The sequence below is a fragment of the Quercus robur genome, chromosome 3, assembly GCF_932294415.1.
Source record: "Quercus robur chromosome 3, dhQueRobu3.1, whole genome shotgun sequence".
In the NCBI taxonomy this organism is placed as follows: Eukaryota; Viridiplantae; Streptophyta; class Magnoliopsida; order Fagales; family Fagaceae; genus Quercus; species Quercus robur.
In genome coordinates, this window is record NC_065536.1 from 10,613,952 (window position 1) to 10,626,734 (window position 12,783).

Below are 12,783 nucleotides of genomic sequence, written 5' to 3' on the forward strand. Positions count from 1 at the left end.
AACTTATTATGCAGTTAAAAGTTTTTTCCCTCAAGAACACTGTTAAGCGTCACTCTTGGCAGCACATGAAATCTCACAACTTTGATATCTCCCTTGGGAAAAAGATGTGCTTTTTACACTGATAAAGAAAACCAAACCCCAGAAAATAGATCCAAAAATAAACGAAGACATTAACAAAATATTGGGCTCAGCGATCCACTTTCAGTACAATTTTCGAAGGCAAACTTGGAAAAGGGCACACCAATTTGTATAGCGCTCCCTCCATAGGTCCCTTGGTAATTAAAAATTTAAAGAAAAATAAAGGAATTGGAGTTCAGATGAATATGAAAATGATGATGCATAGTGAATATGACTCAGAACATTATAAAAAAAAATATTCATATTAATTTCAAATAGGGACAAGCTGGACCCTTTAATACCACCAATGTTTGGTTTTCCCTTGTTGTGTGTGAAAAACTCAGCTAATTTAGCCCTGTGCTGCGAAAAAAGAATTGACTTTTTACTTTTTAGGGGGAAAAAAAAGGAAGAGAGTGAGAGATGGCAACAGCAAAGTGTTAAAAGTTTCATTTAGTTTCTCACCAAGTAAAAATGAAATGGCCTGTGTTTTAATGTGATGCAGCAGCATCCCATTAAAAGAAAAGGATACCTCCTGTTAAAGTGGTATAAACATCTGTTGATCTAGCAAATGAACCATAATGACTTAATTGGTCCAAACTGCCGTATGATGTCCAGAATTACTCAAAGATTCAGATCATAAGTTATAAGAATGGTCATAGAACTTCTTCTTTTTTTTTTTTTTTTTTTTTTTTTAAATTTCTTACAGTATAATATGCTTCAAATTCTTGTAATTCATTTTTGACATATTGGCAGGGTGCAACTGAATTCAAAATCTAAATTGGGCATGACCTTGATCTCTAAGCAAAGATTGATCAATATCCTCTGAGTGTCTTTGCTTAGAAACAGATTATAGCCTCTTCTCGTCTTATCTTAACATGTTATGTGTGTATATCAATATTCCAATTATAATCTAAGGGTTCGGTGGACAAGATGAATTTATGTTTGAAAATGAAGAGGAAAGCAAAAGAGGAGACATCATTTATGAAAGATGGAAGACTATTATTAGAGGAGCTTCTTGTGTTTTGCAATGGAAAAAGCAATCCAATCTGTATCTTCTTTGCCAAAGAGCTTAGAAGAGCAACAAACAACTATGACCAACGCCAATGTTTTCTGCAGGATGTTGTTTTTGAGTTTTACAAGGGTTATCTGGAAGGTCATTTAATCTCAGTCAAGAAGTTTAGAGATGAAAAAAATATTTTGTTAGTAAAGACATTGCAGTTGAATGCATTCTTCAACAATGTTCTAAGGCTCTCTGGTTGCTGCTTGGAGCCTTGGAGACTAAAAATCCAACTCTAGTGTATGAATTTGCAGGTCACAGCATTCTCTCCATCTGTATATATGTAACTCATAGAGACCACTTTAAGCCAATACCATGGAAGTTTCAGATAAGGATTGCAAGGGACATGGCTAATGCAGTAGCATATCTCCATACTTCATTTTCCAGGCCCATCATCCATAGAGACATTAATTCCTCCAAATTCAAATTGGATGAGAACAATGTTGCTAAGTTGATTGATTTTTCACTCTCAATATCTATTCCAGATGGTTAATGTAGAAGATGCTATATGTGGCAGAATAGGTTATGCTGCACCTGAGAATCTGGTTACAGGCTATTTAACTGAGAAGGCTGATGTGTGTAGTTTTGGTTTGTTTCTATTTGAGCTTTTGGCTGGAAGGAGGTTTGGCAATCTTGCTGTAATGATGAAGCCCTTCAACCAGATTGAGTGAAGTCCTCTGTTGAACAAAATCTATTGATTAGAATTGTAGACAATGGCAGAAAGAATCAACCAGAAACAATTTCTTGATTATGCAATGCTTGGCCTAAGTTGCATCTCTAATACAGCAGAATATAGTCCAACAATAATTGATGTTTCAAAGCAACTCAGTTAAATTTATGAGCCTATCTTGCCTCCTTAGCTCAGCTCTATCCTAAATGATTAATATTCAAGTCTTCTATGCTTGATGTAGCATTTGAAGACACAAATATGTCACCAAGAGTAAAGTCATTGAATAAAATGGTTGCCATATTACAACTTATGTGGGATAAAGTTAGGTTTAATGTCAGCAGCAATTGCAGAAGGAAACAAAAACAATAGCTACAACCAAGAGCAGCTAACAAGAATCAAACACTGAAACATGGATTTTCAAAAAATGGCAAAGAGACCTTTTAAGAATAAATTTCTTTACTTGTTTATGCCAAATTAACATGTATCAAAGCCAAGAGCATTTTAGTTTAGAGTTATTGTCTACTCTCTTTTCTAAAGTAAATCAGGATTTGAATCCCCTCTCTCTCATTGTTATAACTATCGAATTATATATAAATTTAAAATAAATAAAAAGAACATTTATCTACACCTCACCAATCACTGTTTGCACCAGCTCATTCTCTTGTCTAATGCTTCAAACTATTTTTTAGTTCTATTAAGGCCCAATGTTACATTTATAAGGAGTGTTGTTGCGGGCAACACATCTTATGGGGTTGGCCATCTTTTGTAATTGGATTGATTTAGAGTTTCATTTTACTTTGTATTCATATAGGAATTAGTTTTTTAGATTATTATCAGTTGAGAAATTTATGGTACATGAACTTTATTTCTAGAAGCTATATAAGAAAGGATACAGTTGGATTAAAAAAAAAAAAAAAAAAAAAGAAGATGTTTGATTAATGATATTTGATATTTATAGGGAATTTCCAAGCTGTTAGGGTGCTGATTCCTAACAACTTTGGTGTAGATTCCTTAGTTTTCCTGCTTGGCGCTAATTCCAAGAAACCTAAAGTGTTGGTTCTTCAGTTTATATTTTGAATTTGTTCTTTTATCTTCCTCTTTGATATTGTCCTGCATCAAGCAAAGCTTAACCCTAAGTAAACTTATACTTGCAATTTAAGTAACCTAATCGGCTTGTCGTACTAAGATTAGAATAGGGTTAGCTAGGCTTGCTTATAAATACCCTCCAATGAACAACTTTATGTTATCAATATCAATTTTGTTTGCTCTCTTTTAAAATGACATTGGAGTTGTAGCTTAATGAAAAATCGTTTTGAAATTCTCAATATCTATCATATTTTGTTAAAATAAAAGAAAAATGATTTTTCAAAGTATAAAAAAATTTCATTTTGTCAATGCCTATAAATCTCGTCAACATGTTTTTCCTCAGTATTTTAAAACATTATAGCACAATTTCTCATACATCTTATCCTGATGCGCAATAATAGAATGCTCGAAATGAAATTACATGGGGTGTGGCTTAATGGTAGGAGTTCTTGTCCTAACACTTAGAAAGAAGCGGTTCGAGTGATAGCCCTAGTAAGGCCCGTGTAATACATGTGGTATTACCCATTGCTATCACATGGCGTGGGGCTGATGAGCCCACACTAGAGACTCCCTTTTTTATTCAACAAAAAAAAAAAAAAAAAAATGCTCGAAATGAATAAAAAGTTCATCACATTGTCACCACTATTAGAGCTCTTACCATCTAAAATGAAAGCTTTAGGGTTCTATACAATTCTGAATTAGTAGATTTTATATTTTGTGGAAAATTTTACCCTAAATGATCTAAGTTTGGTGGTCTGATTTGGTCAATGAGCCATGCATGCCATTAAAACAAAAGTCAACATGCTGATATTTGTTGGAGCCATGATGGAATCAAAAGAAACAGGACCAGCATGGAAATCCTCACCCCTAAGGACCTAACTTAAAAAAAAAGGATGAGAAACCTGGTCCACAAATTTGATCTCTGTACATCATTTTATTTTTTGGTCTGGCTCTCAACCAGGTACAACACGCGTGTATTAGATGAAGGAATTGAAGAGAAACTCCATGGAAAATGCCGAGTCATTAGGATGAAATTTCTCAGTTTCCTGATTGGTCTTCGTAATTTTGATGACCTTTCTTTAGTGGACTAAGTTTTTTCCTTTTTTTTTTTTTTTTTTTGAGAATGAACCATAATAATATTATTAATCAAAAGTGGCTAAGTCAGCCTAAACAACATGATGAATGTCTGGTGGTACATCTTCCATCCAGACAGTTAGATTTTGCTCCCTAATAGCCCGTCTTGCCAAAGCATGGGCGACAGTATTTACTTGACGGCATACATGAGAAAAACCGACAAATTGAAAAGAAGTTGACAAACTTTTGACATCTTGAAGTAGATGACCATTTAAGGCCCGGGATGGAGTATCATCATTGAGCTCCCTGCATATGGTTTCTGAATCTCCTTCAAAGATGGCTTAGGTTATTCCAAGTTCAAGTGCAAATTCCGTGGCTCTCCTCACAGCTAATGCTTCGACTTGTGCAACTGTTGTTGGAAGTGGCATTTGTTGCAACATAGATGCCATTACAGCTCCTTTTGCATTCCTGATTACGACGCCAACACCTGCCTTCTCTTGTTGGGGAAAAATAGCGCCATCATAATTAACTTTGTAAACCCCTTGGTCCAGCGGCTTCCATCTGGTATGGTTCCGATGTTGTGGTGTCCCATTGACTGGGTGAAGGAGTTGGAACTCGTTTTTCCTATCTTTTGACAGCGTATAAATCTGATCAAGTGGGCGTGCTGCTTCCTTGAGACAAATCTAGTTTTGCCTATTCCACACTGCCCAGCTCGTGAATGCCATTAAAGCTACATTAGTCTGTTCTGCAAATGCTTGCTTGAATATATCCTTGATACTTCTTCCTTCATCTCCTCAAGCCACCTCCATTGTAGGTCTGCGTTCCACACTACCTGCACATCAGAACAAAAGAAAATAGCATGTGAGCAGTCTTCATCCCCTGTTTTACACACTTCACATTGACCGTCTTGTGTGATCTTCCTACGGCAAAGGTTGGTCTTCACAAGCAAAGCTTCTCTGCTAGCTCTCCAGACAAAATTCTTTATCTTATTAGGCACCTCCAGTCCCCATAAACTCTTCCAAAAACCTGAATCTTGCTCTGCTCTCTGGGGTTGTACAACACTCTCATGTAAGAACCGGTAACCCGATTTTACAGAGTAATTACCAGAAGGAGTGAATGGCCAAATTAGTACATCTGTTTGGTGTGTAGAGCTCAAGGGAATGTTTTTTATGGTCTCTGCTTCCTGTACAGTGAACACATGATCAATAACCTCTGTCCTCCACCTCCGTGTCACCGGATTTATTAGAACCTCCACATTTGAATTCTCTTGACCAAACAAAACCGGTGTGGTTATTTTGGCTGAAACTTTTGATGGTAGCTAGTTATCCCCCCATATCCGTATCTTCTTCCCATCTCCCACTCTCCATAGGGCCCCTTTGGTGATAACCTCCCTGCCTTTAAGTATACTTTTCTATGCATAAGAAGCGGAGGACAAATCCTTTGCTTCTAGGATAGAACTCTTAGGAAAAAATCTAGCCTTGAAAACTCGGTAAAACAATGAGTTGTCATCATGAAGTAATCTCCAAGCTAGTTTAACAAGCATCGCCTCATTAAACATAGTAAGATCTTTAAGTCCCATCCCCCCTTGATCTTTGTGTTGACACATATCCTCCCACCTAACCCAATGGATTTTTCTCCTATCTCCCCTTTGCCCCCACCAAAACTTCCTTATAAGAGACTCAATCTCATGGCACAAAGTGATAGGGAGTTTAAAACAACTCATCGTATAGGTGGGAATGGCTTGGATAACTGATTTGATGAGTACTTCCCTACCGGCTTGCGACAATAATTTGCCCTCCCACCCTTTTAATCTCTTCCATACTTTTTGTTTCAATTGATCAAAGCTTGCTCTTTTGTTTCTCCCAACCAATGCCGGAAATCCCAGATATTCTTCATATTGCTTTAGCTCATTTACTCCGAGGGCTCCCATAATCTGCCTTTGCATTTCATTTGGGGTGGATTTACTAAAAAAGAGAGCTGTTTTGTCTCTATTTAGTTTTTGCCCCGACACTTTTTCATAGGACGAAAGAATATCCATCACCTTTTGACAATCATGGATGGTGGCCCTGCAAAACAAAAGACTATCGTTTGCAAAAAAGTAAATGGGTTAGTTTTGGGCCGTTGCGACAAATGGAAACACCCTGTAAATCACCTCTCTCTGTTGCTTTTTGAATCATACAGTGCAAACCTTCTGAGCATAGCAAGAATAGATAGGGAGATAGTGGATCTCCTTGGCGGATACCACAACTTGGCTTGATATTTCCGCAAGGTTCCCCATTGATCAAGATTGAGTATGTGACTGTGGTAATACACTCCATGATTAAGGCTACCCACCGATCATTAAATCCCATCTGAGTCATCACCACCTTCAAAAAAGACCATTCAACTCGATCATATGCCTTACTCATGTCGAGTTTAATAGCCATGAATCCTGAATTACCAGAGTTGTGATTTTTCATGTAATGCAGCGTTTCAAAGGCAACAAAGATATTATCTGTAATCAAGCGCCCTTTAAGAAAAACACTTTGATGTTCCGAGATAATATAGGGGAGTACTCTCTTCAACCTGTTAGCAAGAACTTTTGAAAAAATCTTATAAAGCACGTTACATAAACTAATAGGTCTGAACTCCATGACATTCTCTGGATTTTTAGTTTTAGGGATCAAAGTGATAAATGTATGATTTAATGAATTTGGTAAAGAACCCAAATTTAAAAAATGCAGTATATCATGAATCACATCACCTTTAACTAACTCTTTGAATATAATATTTTATAGGTATTACACTATATAGCGCATTATTTATTTATTTATATTTATTTTTTGAGAAGGAATAGCTCATTAAATATTGTGTAAGACTTCCCCATCCACAAGCTAGCAAATTCTGATAAAAGTTTGTCCTGATTTTATAGCCATTTTTTATTGAAAATTTCATCCAAGCTCTTCTACGTGATGTTCATAGTTATGAGAATAGTCAACTTGAACCAACAATAATAAGTTAATTACTCTTTTGACCAAGAGTCTAGTAGCTCGATTACAGGCGAAGCTAGCGGCCATAGCTTTCCTTAGCTTTTAAAATTTTTTCACAGCAACTAATTTTCTTAATTTCAATCATAATATACTCGCTGGTCCTCCTCAAATTTTTGAATTTGGCCTCTCACAACGTAGAATTTATACTAAAAACATTTATAATTGGCTCTCAATTTTTGAACTCGTCTTGAAAAGCCCCCCAAAAAAAATTGAACTCTTTTGAAAAAAACCCAAAAAAATTTAACGTACTATAAAAAAATAAAAAAAATAAAAACCCAAAAAATTAAATTGGCCCAAAAATAAAAATACCCAGTCCATTCGTTGCCTAGAACACCGTCGATCAACAGTTTTTCTCCTCCTCACACCGGACTTTCTTGGCCTCGCATAGCTATAACAAAGCTGACTGGCTATCTGTGAAATGGATAGAACTATAGCAGCTTGAAAGACTTTAAAAGTTAGATACAGAGAGAGAGAGAATAATTGAGATGAGATCAGTGGTAAGTGAAATAATGTGTTGCGGAGTAAAGAGATTGAACAAGACACTTGGGAATACATGGAGAAAATTGAAACGCATGTTTTGGCTTTTAAAGTTTAAACTCTGAGTCTTCAGTTTTATGATAGTATCACCCTCAACACTTACTGTGAAAATGCCGCAAACATTGATATACGTGACATATTATTTCTGTAATATTTAATTAATTTTGCCAACTACTTTCCCTACACCAATGTGTCATTTACTATTGCTTCTATTTTTTTTTTTTTTTATGATAAAATGTAAAACTAATTTTCTAAATTTTTTCAGATTTCATTTCAGTCCTTTAACTTTGTTTGTATTCATTTCAGTCCTCTAACTTTCAAGTTTATTCAATTAAGACTTTTCCATCAACTTTTGTTATATGTTGTGGTTAATTTTTCAATTTTATAAATTTTTCTTCAAATTTTTTAAATTGGAAAAATTCAATTAATGATTGAAAAATATTTTTCAAATTTTTTTTCAAAAAATTTTAACAAAAGTTAACAGAAATGCCTTAATTGAATAAATCTGAAACTTAGAAGACTGAAATGAACGAAAGTAAAGTTAGAGAACTGAAATAAAATCTAAAAAAAGTTAGAGGATCAGTTTTGCATTTTAACCTTTTTTTTTTTTTTTTGTCTGGTCTTGTCAAATGTCAATTGTCATAATTTTTTTTTGTGAAAATATTATTTTAATCTCTATATTTTGAAATTATAGTTAATTTAATTCTTATATTTTGGTAGTAGTTAATTTAGTTTTTATTATTATTTTCTTTCAATTTGCAATTAATTTAATTCTTACCGCTAAAGTCATTATTGGAAAATGTTTACGTAATGCTTACGTGGATATTAAAATAATGATAAATTTTTTATTGACATTATAAAATGTCACATCAACATTTTAATATAAAAAAATTAATTTATCAATTTTAAAGAGATTAAAAAAAACACCAACTTTGAAGTGAATTGGAGGAACGTTGAGGAGCTGTTTGTTTCAGCATGTTCGGCATGAGGGGAATAGGTTAGCTCATTGTTTAACTAAAAAAGTAGTTTTATCTGCAGATACTGATGTATGGGTAGAATCTCTACCTAAGGATGTGGAAGACGTTTTCCATTCAAATTTGCCTTGAACTTGTGTTGAGTTTTGATTTCGCTTACCTTTGTCTCCAAAAAAAAAAAAAAAAAAAAAAAAAAAAGCACCAACTTTGAATTCCAAATCTGGCAACACGGGGGTTGAACCATAACACCTTCAATGATACATGAATTGGGTTCAACAACATGCAATGGTCTGTGCTGATGGAACTTGTTGGTGTTGTGATAATATAATCAAACTGATTTGGATCTGTAGTGTTGAGGAGTTGATCAAGCAAAGAAATTTGGTGGATGTTCTGTTCAAGATTCAACATGATGTAACATCTTTGTCTTTGTACTGTTCCCAGCATATGTAATAGGATCATCTCTCTCTCCAATTCGGTCCCAAACAGGTTCTAATAGGCGTGTGGAGAACGACTTTGGGAAAAATGAGGCTTCTGAACAAATTTAATTGGCTGAAACCGTCCCTATCTTTGTGGAGATTGATTTTATGGGTTTATGTTCTTTTGAGTTTTATGTTCAAGATCTGTGTTCACAGATCTGGAATTTAAAGGTCTCTTATTCTTTTTCTTTTTTCTTTTTTAATTGATAAATTGATTTTTCCATTTAAAATGCTGATGTGGCATTTTCTCATACCAATAAAAAAAATTATCATTATTTTAATAGCCACGTAAACATTAATTGTGCTAAATATATATACACACCGTTTACCATGTAGGTATTTTTCGTTAATAACTTATAAATATAGATCAAATTGAATACTACCAAAATGTAATAACTAAATTAATTATGACCTCAAAATGTAAGGATCAAAATAGTATTTTTACCTATTGATATTGGGTTTCTCTCTCTCTCTTTCATTTGTAGTAAATTATATTTGGTGTAACATTTTGTTATGTTATATGAGTCACTTTTCATTGGTGTAATATATTCAAAATCACACCGTTAGATTACATAATTTAATTATCCTTAACACGCTTTTCAATTTTCATGTTAATCAGTCAGATGTAGTTTACTTTTTAATCACTAAATTCACATTTTTTAATATATAATTTATAAAATAAACTTAACATTTAATTTTTTATTTTTTATTTTTTGACAAAGAAAATAGCTATTAATCTCTTATCATCTAAGATTTTGTAAGCATAGAGAAATTTTTTAGAGGCAATTTAATATCTAATCAACAATTCACATTCTTTAACCCATTGGCAGTTGAGCCTGCATGATGACACAACTCACAACCTAACCGTCAAGGACCAATTTTGAATCGAGCAACGGCCTAAGTCAATTCTCCAGTTATATAAAATGTCATTCATGTCCACCTACGAACAACAAAATATATGACCTCGACCCTACAATCTTGGAGATAACTTTGAAATTAAAGGGGACAAATGACACGGGATAGAATTCCAAAATTCTTGAGATAATGCAATCTCTAGTGGGAGTACAATTGTACAAATATAGAGCACCACCATGAACCTGGAGAGGTATGCAAACACCAGCACCTCTTAACAAGGTTCCGTTGTGTTATTGCAGGTAAACATGGGACAAGTGATCAAATTGCATCATCGGAAGCCAATCTTAAGACTGACTTCTCATGACAAACAGAAGCTCTGTAAAGCAAGGGTGGATAGAGGTGGGTTAACAACAATCTACGTGTTGACTATACATATGTGATTAGAAGTTCTATTTGAAAAAAATAATAATAATAACTTTAAAAAATAATATAATATATTTAGACCTAAACTTACAGAATAAACTCTTTTTTTTTTTCTTTTTTTTTGAGGAACAATAGACTAAACTTTTAAGTTAAATGTTGTCTCAATATATTATATTAAGGGGAAAAGTTGATGAATGTCCTAAGGACATGTTTAAGAAATAATTTTGGAAGCTTTTTATGAGAAAAGAAAAAAATATATATTTTGACAACTTTTTATATTTTTCATGAAAATATTGTCAAAATTTTCTTATAAATTAACAAATGCCATAATGGCATCCATTAACAAGACCCTATTTTAAGACCCAATCACAAAGAAGATATTTTAGCTTAGTTTAGCTCATTTACAGACATCTTGCTAGCTTTTATCACCTTCAAGGTTGATGGCTTTTGGGAATAAAATATGAATTTTATATGGATACTATAACTTTTTTTACATAAATTTTACGCAAAAATACTATTTTAGTTCTTATATTTTGGGGTTACAGTCAATTTAGTTTTTACATTTTGGTAGCAGCTAATTTGATCTCAATTATTTTCAACTTGCATTTAATTTAGTCCATACCATTAAATCACTAACAGAAAGTACATATGTGACTAATAGTGTGCATTATTGGCATGTCTAATACTAACGTGTCTAAATTTAAGTGTCCACGTCAACGCTTAGATGACAAAAAAAGTCACATCAGCATTTAAAAAAAAATAAAATTAAAAAAATAATAATGAAAAAGGCAAACCATTAGCACCAAAAATTATAATAATAAATCCATAAAAAATACAAAAATCTTGGAATAGAGAAATCTGGGCTAGATAGATCATTTTGAAGAGAAGATAATAAATATACTACACGCAATAAATGAATACATATATTCAGCACAAAATGAAAATGTATTTTTTGGATTGGTACAAGTTGAGGCTGGGAATCTTGAAGAACTGCGTGGGTTACTTGGATTGCTAGCAGTGGCTCTCCTTCTTGGGCTCACGAATATGTTCTAATGTTTATGTATTAGTCATTTTGTGGCTATGGAAATTGAAATCCTAGGTTGTAAATGCATTTTAAATCTCTGATTAAAGCTTTGTATGTATTTTTTTTTTTTTTAATAAATTGGTTCGCTTTTTTAACTCATAGAAGAAGTTGGTTCTTTATGACATTCTGTTCTCAACGTTTGTTGATTTTGAATTTAGGTATGCCTTAATTGGATTAGTAAGGAAGATAAGAAAGAACGAGAAGATTGTAATAATATCCTGTGATTATTTAGTTTGGTAGTGCTGGATCTGCAATTGTTGGTGGTGTCGGATTGGTGTGGGGGATCTGGATTTAATAATGGTTGTGTTAGACTGTTTGGGTGAAAATTTGAATGGTTACCAAGAATTGATAAGAAAATTAAACGAAAAAAAAAAAAAGAAAAAAAAAGAAAAGGATATAATTGGTAAAAATATAACGAAAGAAAAATATTTTAAAAGGTTGATGTGGCTTTTTTTTGCCATCTAAGGGCTAACGTGGATACTTGGATTTAAACACATCAACATTAGACATACTAAAATAACACCGTTTTTTTTTACGAAAGATAGATGTATATTAACTTCAAAATAAAGTGTACAATGGGCCCGGCCCACCAAACTTAATATCCAACAGGGGGACTGAACCCAAAGAGAGAAAAATAAAGAAAAGGTGTACAATGGGCCTCCTAAAGAGCAGGCAGCCCATGCATGAGCTCAACAACGTGCCATGCTTCGAGCCAGGCGCTGGTACTCATCCAAAAACGAGACATAGCCTATTCCATAGCCTATTCCATATCCTCTTGTCGTCCCCTGCTTCGGAGTGTTCTGCACTTGACCTCCGGTGAATACACACCATTAGACATGTAGACATTTTCCATTAGTGATTTGACAATAAAGACCAAATTGAGGGCAAGTTGAAAATGACTAAAACTAAATTGACTGTCACCAAAATGTAGGAATCAAATTGACTATGATCTCAAATTGTAGAAACTAAAATGGTTTTTTCGCTTAAATTTTATAAACTGATATTTTATCATTTATCAAAAAGTAATTCACACATTTATTTATTATATTTTTTAAGTTCAACAATCATATGTACTTTACTATATTAATTTGTAAAATTTTGTCTGTATTAATTTATAAAGGTTATATAGTAAAGTTATAATAACTTTAGCATTTTCCATTAAATATATATTCCACATATCAATAAAAGTGAAAATTTATCCATAATTTTTTTGTGGAGTTTACTGGGTCTAAGCTCTGATATGAGATTTGGATCTCACGTGCTTGACCTATCCAAAAGTTGGCAAAGAGGGTAGAAGAAAAAAAGAGAACATTTTTTCAGCAAAGCAAAGGCAAATAGATGAGACTAAAAGTAGAAGACAAGATTTTTGTTTTTTGATGATTATGGGCCGTTTCATGTAAT

General features: G+C 33.5%; 1 pseudogene; it reads left to right on the forward strand.

Moving 5' to 3' along the window:
- Positions 1 to 1,039: 1,039 nt before the first annotated feature.
- On the forward strand, positions 1,040 to 1,955 carry LOC126717011 (serine/threonine-protein kinase ZRK1-like; annotated as a pseudogene).
- The last annotated feature ends 10,828 nt before the right edge of the window (positions 1,956 to 12,783 follow it).